The following is a 21,189-nucleotide window of genomic DNA, read 5'->3' as shown; positions in this document are numbered from 1 at the left end:
AATTCCTCTCCTGTCTGTTGACTTCTAGGTAGAATCCCAAGCTCACAGGACAGACGGCATGGATCATTAGATTTAGCCAAAAAGAGCAGAGGACTTGTGCTGGGAAGTCAGGAAAACACACTGAAGGGCTATGGCAGGAGGATGTGGGAGCTAGCTGGGGCCCCCTACTGGCCAAAGGGGGGATAATGTAAAAATCAAACCAATGGGTGGATTGTAACCCATTGCATAGAACAGGAATCCATGAGTTCATATTGACATAAACGAATAAATGAAAAATAAATAATAAATTGATTAGGGAGAGGGAAACCCTTCCTTATAGCAGCATGCAAGCTGATAAATGTGGAAAGAATGAAGGAATTAGAAATGTATTAATACCAAATGCTGGGCCAAGCACGGTGGCTCATGCCTGTAATCCCAGCACTTTGGGAAGCTGAGGCTGGCAGATCACGAGGTCAAGAGATCAGGACCATCCTGGCCAACATGGTGAAACCCCGTCTTTACTAAAAATATAAAAACTAGCTGAGTGTGGCAGCATGCGCCTGTAATCCCAGCTACTCAGGAGGCTGAGGCAGGAGAATCGCTTGAACCCAGGAGGCGGAGGTTGCAGTGAGCTGAGATCGCGCCAGTGCACTCCAGCCTAGGTGACAGAGCGAGACTCTGTCTCAAAAAAAAAAAAAAAAAAAGCTAAATCTGGTGGGTGAAGTTTTGATAGGAGCAAGATACTTAGTCCCAAAGTATCGCTCCACAAGCTCCTTTTTAATTTGTTGTTGTTGTTGTTGTTGACAGGGTCTCTCTCTGTTGCCCGGGCTGGAATGTAGTGGTGAAAATATGGCTCATGGCAGCCTCGACTTCCTGGGCTCAAGTGAATCCTCCTGTCTCAGCCTCCCAAAGTAAAGAGGTTACAGGCATGAGCCACTGCGCCAGGCCTACTTTAAATTATAAGGGGAAAAAAAATAGTAACTTTATTTGGAAGAAAGCTAACTAGACTACCTTTACACGAAAGAAAGATTTTTTTGGCTTGATAAGGTGATAAGGTGAGCAAAAGGCCAGGTGGAGCTTAGAAAAATTTATAAGAAGGGTTGCATCAGTAAGGATTTGTAATTAGACCTCTGAAAATAGCAGAAAAACAAATTAAAGAGAGGCCTCTTCCCCCTGGCACTCCAGGTGATTGAATCTTGCTGCCCAAGCAAGCTGAAACAGGGCAGCAGGGAATAAAACCACTTGGCATGTGGGTAATTCTGTTATTTCCAAAGGACTTTCCCAAATATCATCTTGCTTCATGCTATTTCTCACAGCAATTCTGTGATGCAAAGCAGCTATCTCCCTTGTATGCCATCTCCCAATTTACATATAAGCACACTTAACCCAGAGGGTACGTGACTTGTCCAAGGTCACACAACAGAGCCAGGATGTGACCCCATGCTGCTGGCACCATGGCCAGCGTCCCGCTGCACTGACCCATCACTTGAGCTCACTTGCACCATCCCTGAAAAATGTCAGGTGATTCCTACATCACAAAGAAAAATATTTTTGAGTGGGTAAGAAAAACCCGTTAATATCGCTTTTTAGTCCCGTTTCATCCATACATTTAATCTGGGTCACTCTACTCCTTTTGATAAATTGCCTGAAAATAGGGAACAAATATTAGAAAGGTAAAACTCATGAACAGAAAGAGTCTTTTCTGAAATGCTAATGAAGCCAATTGTGAAGGAGTAAAAAGCTTCGGAGATTGTATCTGGAAAAGCCAGGGAGACAAACACCATCTACAGTAGAGGAACACCGCTCCATCTCTCCTCTCAGGAGCCCAGGGATTTTCCTCTCTGCTCTTTTCTTTGTTGTGGTACAATGTGCATGAAGCAGTTGGTAGAAAAATCATCCTCATGGGTACTTTCCTGCTTGTCTTCATTGTTCATATTTTCATATTGATCATAAATCAATCCCTTGCTTTTTGAAGTTAATGTCATGGTTGATTTTTTTTTTTTTTTTTTGAGACATTGTCTACACGATCAGTTGACACCTTGAAAGCAGGCTGGTCTTGAAAATATGAGTTCCCTTTCTAACTGATGGCCCTTTCCTGGGATAATGAATGAACTCAACTTTGGGTTCGAGTTGCTCCAACAACCCACTTCCAGCCACAGAACTCCCATGACAGCCTCTGCAGCTTGGGCCCCTCCAGCTCTTAGGGATGCCCACCCAGGCCAAGCGCTTCTAAACAAGTGATCTCCTCAAAAGAAAGCACAGGAGAAAGCAGGAATCAGTAAAACTTTTCTGGTTTCCTCTTCAAATATTAACAAGTTGACACTTAAGAAGATAAAGCAACCTCTAAGATCCAGAGGATAAAAAAGGCTCCTTCACGCTGCTTTCAACTCATTAGAGCACGTGACACTTACCATGCAGCCTTCTTGTGTCTCTCGTCAGCAGTACAAGCCTCAGTCCCTAATCCTGCCTGGCTGCTAAAGGATTAGACCCAGCACTTAGTATTTAACCTGTTCCTCCCCCGCAGATCTTGTGGATTTGGTTTTTCTTTTACGGGTTGCCAAAAGCAAAATAATAATCCCAGATACCTGTCACTTCAGCCAAGGGAGATTTATTACTTTTAATCAAAGGATACTTGTTATAAAAGGAGGTATGTATATATGAATACACACACAGATACACACATATCTATGCATGTAGACAGACAGACAGACATCAGCAAACCTAAGGCCCCATTTGGGGGACTCAGGGCAGTGTCTGTTCCCCTCCTCCACTGATGCATTTTTGTTCACTTTTGTCATCTGTGTCCTGGAGGCCGCCAAAGGCTCACGTGCCCACATAGTGTGGTGACATCTTAACCTCTAACACTTTTGTGTGATCATTTGAAAAGGTGCTGAAAAATTGGAAAGTCGACATTGAAAAAAAAATGACAGGCCAGGCGTGGTGGCTCACTTCTGCAATCCCAGCTACTCGGGAGGCTGAGGCAAGAGAATGCCTTGAGCCCAGGAGTTTGAAATTGCAGGGAGCTATGATCGCACCGCTGCACTCCAGCCTGGGTGACAGAGTGAGACCCTGTCTCTGTCAAAAAAAAAAAAAAAAAAAAAAAATCATCCCTCATCACTTATTCCTGAGTCTGTCCAAGCCAACGAGGTCATTGACCCTACAATTGCAACGAGATGATGAGGAGAGGACAAGGGAGGAGCAAAGGCAATAAAGTCAGTGGTTAGGTGGACACCAGGCGGGTGTCCAAGTCAATATGGAAGGTGAAGGCATTAAGAAATAAGAAATTGAAAATCTAAAAAGAAAAAAGAAATTTAAAGCACAGCCTTTCTTTTGCTGACTTATTTATTTCTCTACCACCTAAGCCCCTCTTATAGGAAAAGAGGCTGCATCCCAGCACTCAGAAGCACAGACTTACCCGTCCTTCTGAGCACATAAGCCCTAAGTGTTTCAGACAGCCTTGCAGACAGCCATAGCACCTAGCACTGTGCTGAGCACACGGTAGCCTCTCTGTAACTGCTTGCAGAATTGAATTTAATAGCCAAGTGCCAGAATTATGTTCAAGTTAAAAAGGGTTACCAACGTAAGTCAGAACTGATGCAGTGTGGCGACGATTGCTGGTCATCTTCTAATCCCAGCTTCCCTTCCTACTTGGTGACAGGCCACCTCTGCACAGCTGGAGGAACGGTACACCAGAGTGCATCTTCTTTTTATTTTATTTTTTAGAGACAGGGCCTCACTCTGTCACCTAGGCTGGAGTGCAGCGGTGCGATCATAGCTCATTGCGGCCTTGAACTCCTGGGTTCAAGCGATCCTCCTGCTTCAGCCTCCCAAGTAGCTGGGACTACAGGGGTGAGACACTGCACCTGGCCAGAGCACCTTATTCTTGCTATTTCTTGCTCATTGGTCTGACTAATGTGATGTCATCAATATGGTGTGATATTGGTTTTGATTTAATGTCTTGGCCTGGGTGAGAGGGTGGTTTCAGTGCCATCCACTGGGCCTTTCCTATTATAACATTATTTTCTTGCTTTACAGATCAAGAGACCAATACGACAGTTCCACTAACTGGTAAGTGTGTCCAGTCCAATTTTACATTCAGGAACTGGCAAACTGACCCCCAGGTGGGTCTGTGGACCTGAGCCAGGACTTCGTTTATCACAAGTTCCTGCGATGGTTAATACTGGGTGTCAACTTGTTTGGATTGAAGGATGCAAAGTATTGATCCTGGGTTGCCAAAAGAGATTAACATTTGAGTCAGTGGGCTGGGGAAAGCAGATCCGCCCTTAATCTCGTGGGCACAATCTAGTCAGCTGCCAACAAATATAAAGCAGGCAGAAAAATGTGAAAAAGAGAGACTGGTCTAGCCTCCCAGCCTCCATCTTTCTCCCATGCTGGATGCTTCCTGCCCTCAAATGTCGGACTCCAAGTTCTTCAGTTTTGGACTTCTTCAGACTTGTTCTCCTTGCTCCTTAGCTTGCAGACAGCCTATTGTGGGACCTTGTGATTGTGTAAGTTAATATTTAATAAACTCCCCTTTATATATATGTATATGCATATATATGTGTGTGTGTGTGTGTGTGTGTATATATATATATATGCTATTAGTTCTGTCCCTCTAGAGAACCCTGACTAATATAGTTCCCATATATCCTTAACTGAACAGGAAGACCTATATTGCTTTGAGTGTCAACCTTAATATTCTAACAGCATTAGAGAAATCTGGGCATTCCTCTTTCCCCACTGCATGGTGATCTGAGTACATGGCTATAGATATCTCTGGGGAAGGTCTGGGGAAATTACCTCTTTCCCCACAGGGACCCAGCCTTTCCTTCAATTGATGGGTTCTGGGTGCAAGAAGTGGCTTAGGTCTGGAAAGCAAGCGAGGGATCATACTTTCCATTTGGGGCAGCTGACCTCATCCTTCTGCTCATCCATGCCTGATCTTCTTTAAGATCAACATAACACACATTATAATATATTTATTCCAACTTTTGTTGGCTACCCATCTCTCTTGCTCCTACTAATATCATTTTCTTTTGCTGTCTCCATAGATCTTTGCAATCCAACGCTCCCCGGATACATTTTCAACCTTTCTGTTCATTAAGGTGACTTGCTTCTGATGGTTCAGCACGCTGGTGGCCTCTCCTCTTCAAGGACCCTCTCATCCCTATTGCTGTTAGAGGCCCCAGTTCTGTAACAGCATCTCCTCTTTAGGGAACAGCCTCCCCCCACCCGCTCTGAGCTTCTCAGCAGGGCTGGAGCTCCCGAAAACTCACTCCTTGGTGTCTTGGTACACGAGTCTCCTCCAGATCCTGTCGAGAAGCAGGTTGGGGAGAGCAGATCCAACTGGCACGCTCAGTTCTCTGGGCCTTCCTCCACAGTCTGCCTGGAAAAAGTTTCCAATTGTCATATTAGAACAGGCTCCCAGAAACTAAGAAAAGGTCTTTAAAAGATATAGAATCTTTCAGCCTCAGAGAAACACATACAAAAAAAATCAGTTATTAACTCCAAGAAACAAAACTTACACCAAAGTTTAGGCTGATCAGTGTGAAATTGCCATCTTCATAAGTCAAAATAGATGGATATTGACCACATCAAGTAGTTTAATCAGATATCATCAGAGGACATTACTACTTGGCTTAACAGTGACCAGCATTTACTTATTAAGTTTTCAAAAACTTTAATGAAGACATCAGCACATTAAGATTAAACAAAAATTGTGCTGTAACAATACAGGGGGAGTTGGGCATGTTGGCTCATGCCTGTAATCCCAGCACTTTGGGAGGTCGAGGTGGAAGGATCACTTAAGGCCAGAAGTTTAAGACCAGCCTGGGTAACATAGCAAGACCCTATTTCTCTAAAAAAAAAAAAAAAAAAAAAAAAAGGAGGGGGGGATAAAACAAAGTAGAAAAAACTAAAATGATCAATTATTATGATAGGAAGTCAAAACAATGCATATTGGCATATCATCTAAAACATATGAATCAGTAAGTAGATAGCAGAAAATAAATCCAGAAGACTCAGTCTTTTAATGCTATTTGACTATGTGTGCATGTTGCTGTAATAAAAAGTCTTTTTTTTTTTTTTTTTTTAAGAAATGACCATCTTATGGGGCTAGAACAAACAATACCTATAACCACAGGGTACAGGAGGTTCTATCCCATAATTCACGAACCTGGTGCTGAGGAGCTCAGGGGAGCTCAGGGGAGGGAGGCCCTGCAGCACATTTCTGGGCTCTGCTGCCTGTCATAGCCCGGTCATAATCTGGTGAAGCGGTTGTCCTTATCCAACCAGAAGCTCCCCTGGCAGATCACAAGGTTCTATTTAGACCAACATCCAATGACAGAGGCTGGGGGATGCCAATGCCTAACTTCAGCTCCATCTCTGATGAAAAGATGCTTCCAGGCTGGGCACAGTGGCTCACGCCTGTAATCCCAGCACTTTGGGAGGCTAAGGCAGGCAGATCACCTGAGGTCAGGAGTTCGAGACCAGCCTGGCTTTCAACAGGGTGAAACCCCGTCTCTACTAAAAATACAAAAATTAGCTGGGCTTGGTGGCACTGTAATCCCAGCTACTTGGAAGGCTGAGGCGGGAGAATCACTTGAACCTGGGAGGCAGAGGTTGTAGTGAGCCAAGATTGTGTCACTGCACTCCAGCTTGGATGACAGAGCCAGGCTCCATCCTAAAAAAAGAAAAAAAATGCTTCCAACCTTTGGGGGATGTCCCTTGCCACAGTTCTGAGGTTGGGTAGTTCATAAATCATGTTTTTCCTCAAAATAATTTATGCAACATGTCTCAGAGGAGGCAGCCTTTTAAAGACTCTTTCCACCCGTACAGGAAGCTAACATCCTGATATTGCTGGTGGAGGGCCTGGGGAGGGTATATAGGTTTCCTTTGGGGCTGTTGGAAGCTGTGCTAGAAGGACGTCGACCCAGTTTGCTGTGCAACTCTTTGCTCCAGCCATCGAGGTCATCTTGCTGTTCCTGAATACACTACAGTCTTGCCACTTAGGTCCTGACTACGTCCACACTGCTTGCCTCCTTGGAATGCCCTTCCCTTCTTGGCTCTTCCCCTAAATGCATCCCCGTCCTTGAAGGTTTTGTAACACAGGGATTCAAGGCTTTAGATTTGCTCAAATCTGGGTTTGGATGTAGAAGGGCAAATCCCTTAATCTCCTTGAGCCTCACTCCCCTCCTTTGTAAAATGGGAATAAAAGCTGCAGCTCTACCATTAGGCTACTGTGTTGATTAATATGAAAATCGTGTCCAGGAAGTGCTCAATGAGCACTAGCCGCTTTTAACCAAATCCTTCTTTATAGAGAATAACCAAGGTGGGAAAGAACCTCAGGGAGATCATATTTCCTTTTACAGATTAAGAAATTAAGGCCCGGAAGGCTTCAATGGTTTACTTAACACAACTGGTTCTAGACCCCAAGTCCAGCAGCAGTTGGTGCAGCCATCAGCCTCATGAGGTCATACTGTTTCTTCTTCATGAAGAAGTCTCTGTCCTCTTCATCTCGCAATAGCACCCCTCTCTCAAATCTAAGCATAGCGACTGCATCCCTTTGTTATTGTTGTCGTTATCTTTTTTTAAAAGGACTGTATCACTTTGAAAACCTGAATTATCATATTTATATTCATACGCATCTTCCCAGGTGCATCAAAAGTTCCTTAGGAGCAGGTCCATGTCGGATGCATCTTTGGATTCACGACTGTGCCTAGGACAAGGCTAGCACTTAGAAGGAAATCAACAAACTCTCTCAATGTTTGAGAAAATCAAGCTGTGAAACCAGTTCCAGAACAGGATCTGGTTTCTCCATTTCCTTGAGGTTAAGTCTAGGCCAATAAGAGGCACTAACATGCCCACTTCTCTGTAACAGCATGCACCATTTTGAAAGGTCCCTGCTCACTCAACACATTGAAATCATAGTAGGAGAATGGCTTCCTTCCATTGAAATCAAACTGGGTGGCCCCCCTGTGCTTTTTGTATTCGCATTTCATAGAAAACACCTTTATCACTGCTCCTGTGACTCTCTTCTGGCAACCACAGTGATAATAAATCTTGCAGAGTTCCATTTTTAGAAACGTTACTAAAGGCCAGTGTCATTTGCATAAACTCTGCACAGTCCTATTATGTCCTCAACTTAAGTTAAAAGAAGGAAGTTTAGGAAAACCACACTTCCATATCTGTGCAGAGAGCTGTCATGCAGAAAGTAAAGGCTCAAGAGAGGAGTGTGCCAAACCCATGCAGGACCCATGAATAGAAGGCTCAGCCTAGTGGCCAGAGTGGGCCGTGGGCACTGACCTGGCCAATCTCCCTAAATCTTATTTGGATAATAAATTATTTCATCTAATCGCCTGGGGCTGTTTACCTAGTGGTAAATAATTTCATTATAGTACTATGATTTCTGCATTAGCATTTTTTTAGGTTAATTAAATGATTTGCTACATTGGGTCCAGGCACGGTGGCTGATGCCTGTAATCCCAGCACTTTGGGAGGCCGAGGCGGGTGGATCGCCTGAGGTCGGGAGTTCAAGACCAGCCTGACCAACATGGAGAAACCCAGTCTCTACTAAAAATACAAAAAGTTAGCTGGGCGTGGTGGCGCATGCCTGTAATCCCAGCTACTTGGGAGGTGGAGGCAGGAGAATCGCTTGAACCTGGGAGATGGAAGTTGTGGTGAGCCGAGATCATGCCATTGCACTCCAGCCTGGGCAACAAGAGCACAACTCTGTCTCAAAAAAATAAATAAATAAATAAATACCACATTGGTATCTTTACAAAACTATCAACTCAGCAAACTGTAGTCCCTCACTTCATCATATATGTAACAATAAGGCAGTACAGTGTTTTAGTGCATGGACTCTGGCCACAAAAACCCACATTCAACTCTTGGCTTTAATACTTACTACTGGACAGCCCTTGAACAGTTTATTTAATCTCTCAAAGACTCAGTTAACTCATCTATTAAATAGGAATGGTAATACTACTTACCTCAGTGGATTGTGAGAGGAGTTAAGGAGATGTTGTGTGTTGTGGGTATGACTGTCTGGGGCCAGTTTCGTGGGCAGCAAAGAAGTTTACCAAGACAGTTGTAAGTAAAGAAAGGCAGATACATTAGAGAAAGTATGAGGATACATTTCATGGATACAATGGGCAGCACAGCAGAAAAGGTGCTGTCTGCAAAGAGTCAGTGACTGGAGGAAGTTTTATAAGGCTGTGCTGGACATGCTATGTGCAGATGAGGTTGTGCTGCTGAGGCTACATGTGGAGAAAGGTATTTGGTAACAGGATTTGGGTTGTCAGTGATTAGCCATCTCTTGGAACAAATGTACTCTCCTACCTGGGACGCCTTCCTCATTGTTGCTTACCTATCTTATCAGGACTCCACACTGAGGACATGGCATACTCTCTGCATGTAGTGAGTGCCCAATCGATACCAGTTTTGGTGCTGATGATAATGATGAGGATGAGGATGAGGATGCATTTGTCTAACAAACACAGAGGATGGTACCAGTCTACCAAGAGTAGGGCATGTGCTCCTAGATGTGTTTCTGGCAGTGGTGATAGTGATGACGATTCCCAAAGTTATCCCCACCTTTCTTACCAAGTAACTACTCTTGTTTATGTCCACACGAGAATCACTGGCAGCAGTTAGAGAATGTCAAAGTGGCTGTCTTAGTCTGTTTGAATTGCTATAATAAAATGCCATATATCGGGTGGCTTATGACCAATAAGAAACTTACTTCTCACAGTTCTGGAGGCTAGGATTTCCAAGATGAAGGTGCCAGCAGATTTGGTGTCTTGTGAGGGCCTGCTTCCTGGCACCTTCTCACTGTGTCTTCACATGGTGGAAAGGATGAAGGATCTCTCTCAGGCCTCTCTTGTAAGGGCACAAATCCCATTTATGAGGGCTCCACCATATGACTTAATTATCTTCCAAGTGTCCAATCTCCTAATATCATCACTTTGGAGGTTAGGATTTTTTTTTTTTTTTTTTAGACAGAGTCTCGCTCTGTCGCCAGGCTGGAGTATAGTGGCACAATCTCGGCTCACTGCAACCTCCACTTCCCAGGTTCAAGGGATTCTCCCACCTTAGTCTCCCAAGTAGCTGGGACTACAGGCACGTGCCACCATGCCTGACTAATTTTTGTATTTTTGGTAGAGATGAGGTTTCACCATGTTGGCCAGGATGGTCTCGATCTCTTGACCTCGTAATCTGTCCGCCTCGGCCTCCCAAAGTGCTGGGATTACAGGCATGAGCCACTGCGCCCAGCCAGTGGTTAGGATTTTAACATATAAATTTTAAGAGGACACAAACACTCAGACCATAGCAGTGGCCCATCACAAAGCAGAATGTCTATTTGCAAAATTGCCGTCCATTACTTTTAACTTCCTTATATATTTTGCTCACCTCAAAAGCAACTCCACCATGGTAGGCTGATAGAATGATGGATAAGCAGTGGATGTTAAGTATATGCATGCATCTTCTTCAGGCTTTACACATTGACACATACTGTTTCAAGTCAATCTGTCAATAAAAACACTGAACCAGGCAAGGCACAGGGGCTCACGCCTGTAATCCCAGCCCTTTGAGAGGCCAAGGTGGGTGAATCACCTGAGGTCAGTTCAAGACCAGCCTGGCTAAGATGGTAAAATCTTGTCTCTACTAAAAAATACAAAAAATTAGCTGGGCATGGTGACATATTCCTGTAATCCCAGGTACTCGGGAGGCTGAGGCACAAGAATCACTTAATCTGGGAGGCGGAGGTTGAAGTGAGCCGAGATCGCACCACTGCATTGCAGCCTAGGCAACAGAGTAAGACGTCATCTCAAAAAAACAAAAAACAAAAAACAAACAAAAAAAACCACTGAACCATACAAAATGTTTATTCCTTTTACACATACCAATTTAGTATAAGGAAATAATTGCAAAGATAATAGTCGAATATGCAAAACTATTTTCAGCAGAAGTATTAATATTCAAGAAGAACTGTAAACAACATATAAATCCAACAATTACAGAAGCTAAGTAAAGTATGAGATATTATTTGATGGAATTGTATTCAACCATCAAAATTATAAATATGAAGACTACATGTAAAAATGAAATGGTCAGGATATGGGATCAATATACAAAATCAATTGTGCTTTCATACATTTGCAATGAAAAATTCAAAAATTAAATTTAAAAGACAACTCCATCAGGAACAAAGAAGGCAAGGATGTCCCCCCTCATCACTCCATTTCAACATCATATGGGAATTCCTAGCTAATGCAACAAAACAAGAAAAGGAAACAAAAGGTATAAAGATTGGGCAGAAAGAAACAAGTCTGTCTTTATTTGCAAATAACATAACTATCTATGCAGAAAATCCAAAATAATAATAACTTTTAAAAACCTCCTGGCACTAGCAAGCAACTACAGTAAGATTGCAAGTTTGAAGGTTAATATACAAAAGTCAATTGCTTTTCTACATACCAGCAATAAACAAGTGGAATTTAAAATTAAAAACACAATACCATTTACATTAGCATCCAAAAATGAAATACTTATGTATAAATCTAACAAAAACATGTACAAGACCTATATGAGGAAAACTACAAAACTGTGATTAAAGATGTGAGAAGAACTAAATAAATAAAGGGATAACCCATGTTCATGGATAGGAAGACTCAATATTTTCAAGATGTCATTTCTTCCCGACTTGATCTATAGACTCATTGCCATCCCAGTCAGAACCTCAGCAAATTATACTGTGGTTATCAACAAACTGATTCTAAACTTTATATGGAGAGCCAAAAGACCAAGAATAGCCAACACAATGTTAAAAGGAGAAGAACAAAGTACGAGGACTGACACCACCTGACTTCAAGGCTTACTGTAAAGCTACAGCAATCAAAATTGTGTCATATTGGTGAAAGAATGAACACATAGATCAATAAGACATAATAAAAAGCCCAGAAATAGATGCATATAAATATAGTCAACTCATCTTTGGCAACAGAGTAAAGGCAATATAATGAAGAAAAGATAGTATTTTCAACAAATGGTGCTGTAAGAACTGGATATCCACATGTTAAAAGATAAATCTAGGCTGGGCGCGGTGGCTCACGCTTGTAATCCCAGCACTTTGGGAGGCCGAGGCGGGCGGATCAAGAGGTCAGGAGATCGAGACCACCCTGGCTAACACAGTGAAACCCCGTCTCTACTAAAAATACAAAAAAAATTAGCCGGGCGAGGTGGCGGGCACCTGTAGTCCCAGCTACTGGGGAGGCTGAGGCAGGAGAATGGCGTGAAGCCCAGGGGGCGGAGCCTGCAGTGAGCCGAGATCGCGCCATTGCACTCCAGCCTGGGCGACAGCGAGACTCTGTCTCAAAAAAAAAAAAAAAAAAAAAAAAAAAAAAAAAAAAAAAGATAAATCTAGACACAGACCTCATGCCCTTTACAAAAATTAACTCAAAATGGACCTAAGTGTAAAATGCAAAAGTATAAAACTCCTAGAAATTAACATAAGAGAAAACCTAGTTGACCTTGGGTGGATGGTGACTTATTGGATACTACATCAAAGCATAATTTATGAAGAAAATAATTGACTTGATTTTAAAATGGGCAAAAAGATCAGTGGCTGGTGGGGAAAGGCATGAATCAGTGAAGCATGGAAGATTTTTTAGGTCAATGAAAATATTTTTTGTAAAATTATAATGATGGATATGTATCATTATAGATTTGTTAAACCAATATAATACACCACCAACAATAAACCCTAATGTACGCTGTGGGCTTTGGGTAAAAACGCTATGTCAATGTGGATTCATCAATTGTAACAAATATGCCACTCTGGTCCAGGATGTTGACAGTGGAGGAAACTGCGCGTGTATGGGGACAAGGGCATCTGGAAACCCCTGTACCTTCTGTTCAATTTTTCTGTAAATCTAACACTGCTCTAAAAACAAAGTCTGGGCTAGGTGTGGTGGCTCACACCTGTAATCCCAGCACTTTGGGAGGCTGAGGCAGGCAGATCACCTGAGGCCAGGAGTTTGGGACCAGCCTGGCCAACAAGGTGAAACCCCATCTCTACTAAAAATACAAAAGTTAGCTGGGGGTGGTGGTGTGCACCTGTAGTCCCAGCTACTCAGGAGGCTGAGGCATGAGAATGGCTTGAACCTGGGAGGCAGAAGTTACAGTGAGCTGAGATCGCACCACTGCACTCCAGCCTGGGTGACAGAGCAAGACTCCATCTTAAAAAATATAAATAAATAAATAAATAAATACATACATACATACATACATACGTACATAAATACATAAATATTAAGTCTGTTAAACAGCAGCTCCCAATTACAACAACATCACAAAGAGTAAACTATTTAAGAATATTTTGTTAAATAGAATTATTTTGTTTCTGAGACAGGATCTCCCTCTGTCTCCCACGCTGGGATGCAGTGGTGTCATCATGACCTACTGCAGCCTTGATGTCCTGGGCTTAAGCCATCCTTCCACCTCAGCCTCCCAAGTAGCTAGAATGACAGGCATGCACAACCACACTCAGCTAATTTTTGTATTTTTTGGTAGAGATGGAGTTTTGCCATGTTGCCCAGGCTGGTCTCAAACTCCTGAGTTCAAGTGATCCTCCTACCTCAGCCTCCCAAAATGCTGGGATTACAGTTGTGGGCCACCTGCCCAGCCAAAATATTCTTAAATACTGGCAATATTGGTGACACATCCCAGCTCCTTGGGAGGCTGAAATGCGAGGATCACTTGAGCCTAGGAGGTTGAGGATGCAGTGAGCTGTGGTTGTGCCACTGCACTCCAGCCTGGGTGACCGAGCAAGAACCCATCTCAAAGAAAAAAAAAAAAAGAATAAATTTGACAAAAGAAGTTAAAAAGTTCTCTGAAAACTATAAAATATCATTGAAAGAAATTAAAGAAAGCCTAAATAAATGGATTCACACCCCATGCTCGTGCTTCAGAAGATTTCCTGTTGCTAGGAGGGCAATACTGCCCATATTCAGATAGAGATTCAATGCGGTCCTCAGCTGTGTTTTTGCAGAAATGGAGAAGATGATCTGAAAATTCACATAGAAAGAAATGCAAGGAGCTCAAAATAGCCAGAACAATCTTGAGAAGGAAGAACAAACTTAGAAAATTTACACTTCACCATTTTAAAATTTACTACAAAGTTACAGTAATCAAGACAGTGTGATACTGGAATAAGGAGAGACATACAGATGAATGGAATGGAAATAAGAGTCCAGAAATAACCCATACATTTATGGTCACCTGATTTTCAACAAAGATGTCAAGACTATTCCATGGGGGAAAATACTATTTTTAACAAATGGTGCTGAGACAATTGATAATCCACATGCAAAAGAATGAAATGGCACTGGGTACAGTGGCTCACACCTGTAATCCCAGCACTTTGGGAGGCCAAAGCGGGCAGATCTCTTGAGCTCAGGAGTTCAAGACCAGCCATAGGCAATATGCAAAACCTGTCTCTATAAAAAACACAAAAATTAGGCCAGGCCTGGTGGCTCATGCCTGTAATCCCAGCACTTTGGGAGGCCGTTGTAGGCAGATCACTTGAGGTCAGGAGTTTGAGACCAGTCTGGCCAACACGGTGAGACCCAGTTTCTACTGAAAATGCAAAAATTAGCCGGGCGTGGTGGTGTGTGCCTGTAATCCTAGCTACTTGGGAGGGTGAGACAGGAGAATCACTTGAACTCGGGAGGTAGAGATTGCAGTGAGCCGAGATCGCACCACTGCACTCCAGCCTGGGCGACAAAGTGAGACTTTGTCTCATAAAAAACAAAAAACAGAAAAACAAAAAAGCAAAAATTAGTGGGGCATGATGGCAAGTACCTGTAGCTCCAGCTAATAGGGAGGCTAAAGTGGGAGGATCTCTTAAGCCTGGGAGGTCGAGGCTGCCGTGAACCATGATCTGGCCCCTGCGCTTCAACCTGGGAAACAGAGTGAGACCCTATCTCAAAAGAGAAAAAAAGGATGAAATTGAACTGTTTCCTTATACCATCCACAAAAATGAACTCAAAATGAATCAGACCTAGATGTAGGAGCTAAAACGATAAAACTCTTAGAAGAAAACATAGTAGTCTTCATGACTTTGTGTTAAGCAATGATTTCTAGGACACAACACCACAACTACAAGCAAACAAACAAAACAACAGACAAATTAGACATCAAAATTAAAAACTTTTGTGCTTTCAAGGACACCACCAAGAAAGTGATAGGACAACCCAGAGAATAGGAGGGAATTTTGCAAATTTTATATCTGTTAAGGGACTGGAATCTAGAGTATATAAAGAACTCAAACAACTCAACTGTAAAACCACAACCCCCAGCACTGTGGGAGGCTGAAGCAAGACGATCGCTTGTGCCCAGGAATTTGAGATCGATCAGCCTAGGCAACATGGTGAGACCTCGTGTCTACAAAAAAATTTTTTTCAAATTAGTCAGGTGTGGTGGTGCATACCTGTAGTCCCAGATACTTGAGAGTCTGAGGTGGGAGGATCGCTTGAGCCTGGGAGGTTGAGGCTGCAGTGAGTTGTGATCATGCCACTTCACTCCAGCCTGAGCAATATAGCAAGACCCTGTCTCAAAAAAATAAAATAAAATGACAACTCAATGGACAAAAGATCTAAACAGACATGTTTCAAAGATAAACAAATGGCCCATGAGCACATGAAAAAGTACTCAACATTGTTATCCATCAGGAAAATGTCAATCAAAACCTTGCCACTTCATACCCATTAGGATGGCTATTATCAAAATGACAGATTTCAACAATTATTGACAAGCATGTGCAGAAGATGGAACCCTCATAACTGCTGGCAGAAACAAAATGTTACTGGAAACCAGTCTGCTAATTCCTCAAAAGGTTAAACATAGAGACACCCTATCACCAGCAATTCCACTGCAAGGTATGTACCCAAGAGAAATGAAAGCACATGTTCATATAAAAATACATACACAAATGTTCAGAACAGCATTATTCATAATAGCACAAAGTGCAAACAACCCAAATGTCCATCAACTGATAAATGAAATGCAGTGTACCTGTATAATGGACTGTTCAACAATAAAAAGGAATAAAATACTAATAGATGCTGCAATATCAATGAACCCTAAAAAGTTATGCTAAGTGAAAGAAGCCAGACACAAAAGGCCATATATCATACGATTCCATTTGTAAATGTCCAGAATAAGCAAATCTGTAGAGACAGAAAGTAGATTTGTGGTTGCCTAAGGTTGAGGGAATTGGGGGAAAGTGGGGAAAAGACTGTAAGTACATACAGGGTTTCTTTTGGAATGATGAAAGTGTTCTAAAATTGATTGTGGTGATGGTTGCACAACTCTGTGAACATACTAAAATCATTGAATTGTACTCGAAATAGATGAATTATATGGTTTGTGAATTATATCTCCATATAGCTATTATTAAACAAATGGAATGGTAACAGCATAAATTTTTTAAAAGCAACATAAAATTACACCAACTATATAACAACTATATAGAAATTCAACAAGGCATGTAGCACAGATAAAGAATGGAACACCTAATAGTGAGAAACAAACTCACCCCTCCAAACCCAGAGAACGAACTCAGAGACGTGGAGAACAGCAAAAGTGAGATTTTTAATGACAGTCTTGAAAGATTGGGTATCTGATGGGCAGGAATACTTAGCATAAGTGCAACAAGCAATTTATCCCCTAGTGCACAGGTCCCTCCTCCAGTTCCTCATGGGCTGAGTATCATGGGGTCACAGTCTTCCCAGACGTCGCCTATTGGTTGTTGGGTAGGGGTTGTAGGTGTTTTCTTCAGGGTTGACCTGCTGCATTTTGTTGCAGCCCACAATACATTGCAATCTTAGCTCGGGGACTCTTCAAGCATTTGACTTATGACCTAAGTAGCTGGGCAGGCTGATAAGAACAGACAAAGCAAGCTATTTTGCAGGCTAGTAAACTTTCATCTTAGACTAAACTTCTTTGGTTTGAGTGAGGGCAATTAAGGGTGGGGAGGACAAGCAGGTGTCAGCTATCCAAGCAGGGGTCCTAGTATATCCTGTTTCTTCTATAGTTTGTTGCTTCAAAATTCACTTCACTGTTATATATTTCACTATTCACTTTCACTATTATATTAGGTGTAAATCTACCTTTCTTCCCACAGCACTTTGTTGGCCTATCTGGCATGCCTCAACGCCGATTCAGGGCACTTTGTCTTGGAAAAGGACCACTGTGTACATTATTTCCTTCAACTCTCTCCTCTTTCTCTTTTAATTCCTATTGGTCCCATTTCCAGATTTATTTTTGTGTCCTTTGCTCCTCAAATCACTTCAAGAGCTGTTGACTCTCTTCATCATAAGAGAGTAGAACTGATTTTGTTTCTAATAATAGTTGACATGTTATGGGCATTTGTTTGTTGATGGCTGTTTCCATTAATTTGGGGGTTAGCTCTCTAACACAGGGGATAGTGCAATGCCCTACAGCTGTTAGGACTCCAGCCACTATTGCAAGGGATGTTAGAATGGAGGCTGCCATTCTTTTCCATTTCCTGAACCAACTTTCTAGCCAATCAGTAAATGGGTCATCAATTCCAGCATTTTCCACCAATTCATTGACTAGAACAATTAACCCTTGTAATGCATTTGTGATGGTTCCATCTGGGGCAGTATTGCTAAGAATTAAAGTGCAACACTTTCCATCTAGCATGATGCATACGCCCCCTTTCTCTGCTAAGATCTTATGTAGTGCAAGTCTGTTCTCCCAGGCCATTTAGCTCCTGGCATCTAATGGTTAGCCACTCCCTTGAGAGTGTATCGAGTATAGCTGATGAATCTTTGTTGATTATAATAGATGTAATTAATCCAATCCACACTTTTATTAGTAGTTGACCACCAGAAGGGTGCTGATTCAAACCCAACAGCTATTTGGTTTCAGGTCTTAAATTCATTAGGTACTCCTCTAGGGATTCCTGTTGAGTCAATATAAAAGTTGAGATCAAAATAATTTGTTAGATTTCTCTGATTTCAGTGGCCATGTGGATTCTTAGGAATCTTACAGAATGCCAGGATGAATGGAATGGCCAGTTGAACCAAGGCACAAGTCCAGGTCCAATTGGATGGTAATAGGTCATGGAGGTTCCTCTTTGTACAATGCCACCAGACATCAGCCTGGGGTATGTAAAGAGCTGAGCAGTTGCCTTTGTTTGACTCACCGGTAATGTTTAGGATGTGGGTACAAGTTGAGGGTTCTCCCACAGGCTTATCGAACTCTGCCCCCTGCCTAGAGAGGCAAGAGGAGTGGTTCATATTCCCTATAGAGAATGAGGGGATTGCTCTAGGGTCTGACCTCCACAAGGTGGTAAAGAGCAATGATAGACTTTTGCAAGTCTCATTTCCCTATGCATCCCTGTCCTGGTATAGAGCCAATATGCAACGCATTCCGTCAGGATTGGTATCCCATCCTAGGGGAAATGGAACCACCTGTGCCTGAGGCTGCCCAGCAGAGCATGCGGAACAGTCGCTCTTATGAAGAGCTAGTACCAAAAATCTGACCCATTCAACCCAGGTATTTACATCCCCATATCCAGTCTCAATTTCTAAAGTCTGCCTCAAGTCAGTTACCTTAATTATTTTTACTCTCTTAGGGTCATTGTCTGGTTAAAGGAAGTAGTGGGACCGGGAGTTATAGTAATCCTGGGTGGGCTCAGAGTGGAGTTGGTGACTAGCCTAAGAGCTAACCATCCCATCGGATCCCTTTCTGAGATATCTATTCCTGACCCATAGCTCTAAGGTTCCTGGTCTAGAGTAGCTGGGTTGTTTATGGTAATTAATATAGGATTGCATTCTAAATTTCTATAATCAGGTGGCAGGGGGCCCCTATACAAATGTATTTTCTTCTTAAGGGTTTGTTTTTGGAAGAATGGCTCAGCCTGGAAACTGGGTGGTCCACTAGACCTCATTCCAGCTAGCGCAGGGCTTTCCCCAATAGCGACCTGTTTCAGGACATAGATGTTTGTTTGCTTGTGACAGCTGCCTTTGGTTCCCTAAATTCCCACAATGTAAGACTTAGGAGGCATCAAACTTTATGGTCTAGGGGGTGGAGGTTCAGTTATGTTGACTACTAGTTTGATTGGATATTCTTCTACCGGGCTCCATCCAATAATTTTGTACCCTCTCACCCCTGGTAGTAGGATTAATACTAACAACATCCACCCCCAATGATGGAGCCTGCTCATAGCTTCCTTCTAGGTTTTCCTTAGAGTTAATTTTAAGGGTTCCTTAGGTGATCTATACACTTCCCATTCACCCTTTTCCCTTCCTTATGGGGCTTCTTTTACCAGTCTCTTGACCTGAGTGTAATGTGTTCACGCCGGTTCAGCTGTTTGTAGGCTGTGTCAGTGATTAGGAGCACTCCGTAGGACCTCCCCAGCTTGGATGGAGCTTGTCTTCTTTCCAAGTCTTAAACAGCACTGAGTTGCCAGGCTGGAAGTGGTTAACCATGAACTCAAGAGGCAGGGTTTGAGTCAGGAGTCCTTTGAACCTCAGGGATGACAGGGTGGAGGATATGCTCAGTATATAATTTCTTAAAAATTGGTCTTTGGTTTCCATAGTAGAAAGGCCAGTAGTCCTACCTAAATACGGGAGTCCATATAATAACTTGTAAGGAAACAATCCCAAGTCTTTCCTTGGGGCCGTCCCAATAGCACTCCTTAGTGCTGTTGGGAGACATTTGGTCCAAGGCACTTTAGTTTCTAAGATTAGTTTAGTAACATGCTTTTTGAGAGTCTGATTCATTCTTTCTACTTTTCCAGAGGAAGGGGGATGACAAGGAGTGTGGTAATCCCATCTGACGTGTAAACCTTCCATAATTCTCCTTAGCACCCTTGAGGTAAAGGGGCTCCCATCATCTGAATCTATATTTTCTACTAGGCAAAATCTGGGTATAATTTATTCTAAGATTATTTTGACCACATTCCCTCAGTGGCAGTTGGGAGGGTGTGGTCCCGGGACGTGCACTCTGCAAGCTTCACTCTGCCCGCCATGCTGAAAACAGACTACGGAGAGGACTGGGAGGGAAGGCAGGGAGACCTGTCAGGAGGATATTGCGGTAGCACAGGTGAGAAATAATCACGGTGAAGAGGAACGCCGTGTGGTAGGGAAGCAAGCCCTCCAAGGCAGTTCTCGATATTCTATGGATCTAGCAGGGCTCAGTGCTCCAGAGAGCCCACCCAACATGGTAGCTATGAGCATGGGACATCCGCACCCACCATGGTCTGTAAGTCACACAGCTGGGATGTGAAGCCTGGCTCGGGTTCTGTGCAGCTGTGTGATCCAGACAAGCTACCATGCCTCTTTAATCATCATTTTCATCTATAAAAAGGGATTGGCCAGGTGTGGTGGCTCATGGCTGTAATCCCAGCGTTTTGAGAGGCTGAGATGGGCAGTTCACGAGGTCAGGAGATCGAGACCATTCCTGGTCAACATGGTGAAACCCTGTCTCTACTAAAAAATTAGCTGAGCATGGTGGCAAGTACCTGTAGTCCCAGCTACTCAGGAGGCTGAGGCAGGAGAATCACTTGGACCCGGGAGGCAGAGGTTGCAGTGAGCCAAGATCACCCATTGCACTTCAGCCTGGGCCACAGAGCGAGACTCCATCTCAAAAAAAAAAAAAAAAAAAAAAAGAAAGGGTGGGGGGGCGGATCAGAGCTCATATCATCACAATGTTTTTGAGAGAAATACACAAAAAAGGAAAGCACATCGTCCGTGCTCGGTAAATCATTGCATTCTTTCACATGAAATCTGTATTCAACCAACATTTCCCGATTAGGTTCTCTGCCAGGCATTGTCTCCCTTTTCCAGGTGAGGCCAATGAAGCCCAGCTTTGGGATTCAAACCTTCAGACTCACAGGGACTCCAGAAATATCAGTTCAGAGATCTCCAGCTGCAGAAGTTCACAATGATACTCACCTCTTGAGGACTCATTTTTCTTTAACTGTAAATAAAGAAAAAGAATCATGCATTTATTCTGCGTTTTCTATGTAAACTGTCCCTCAGGATAGCCAAACAGTTGATGAGGGAAAGTTTCTTTTTAGAAGTATTTTGACTAATAAATGAAGAAGAAATGATAGAATAACATCATTTTGCAAATCCCTATGACTTAATGGATTGAAGCAATGACTATCAATGG

The sequence above is a fragment of the Symphalangus syndactylus genome, chromosome 4 (assembly GCF_028878055.3).
Source record: "Symphalangus syndactylus isolate Jambi chromosome 4, NHGRI_mSymSyn1-v2.1_pri, whole genome shotgun sequence".
Lineage (NCBI taxonomy): Eukaryota > Metazoa > Chordata > Mammalia > Primates > Hylobatidae > Symphalangus > Symphalangus syndactylus.
Note: the sequence above shows the minus strand (reverse complement) of the source record.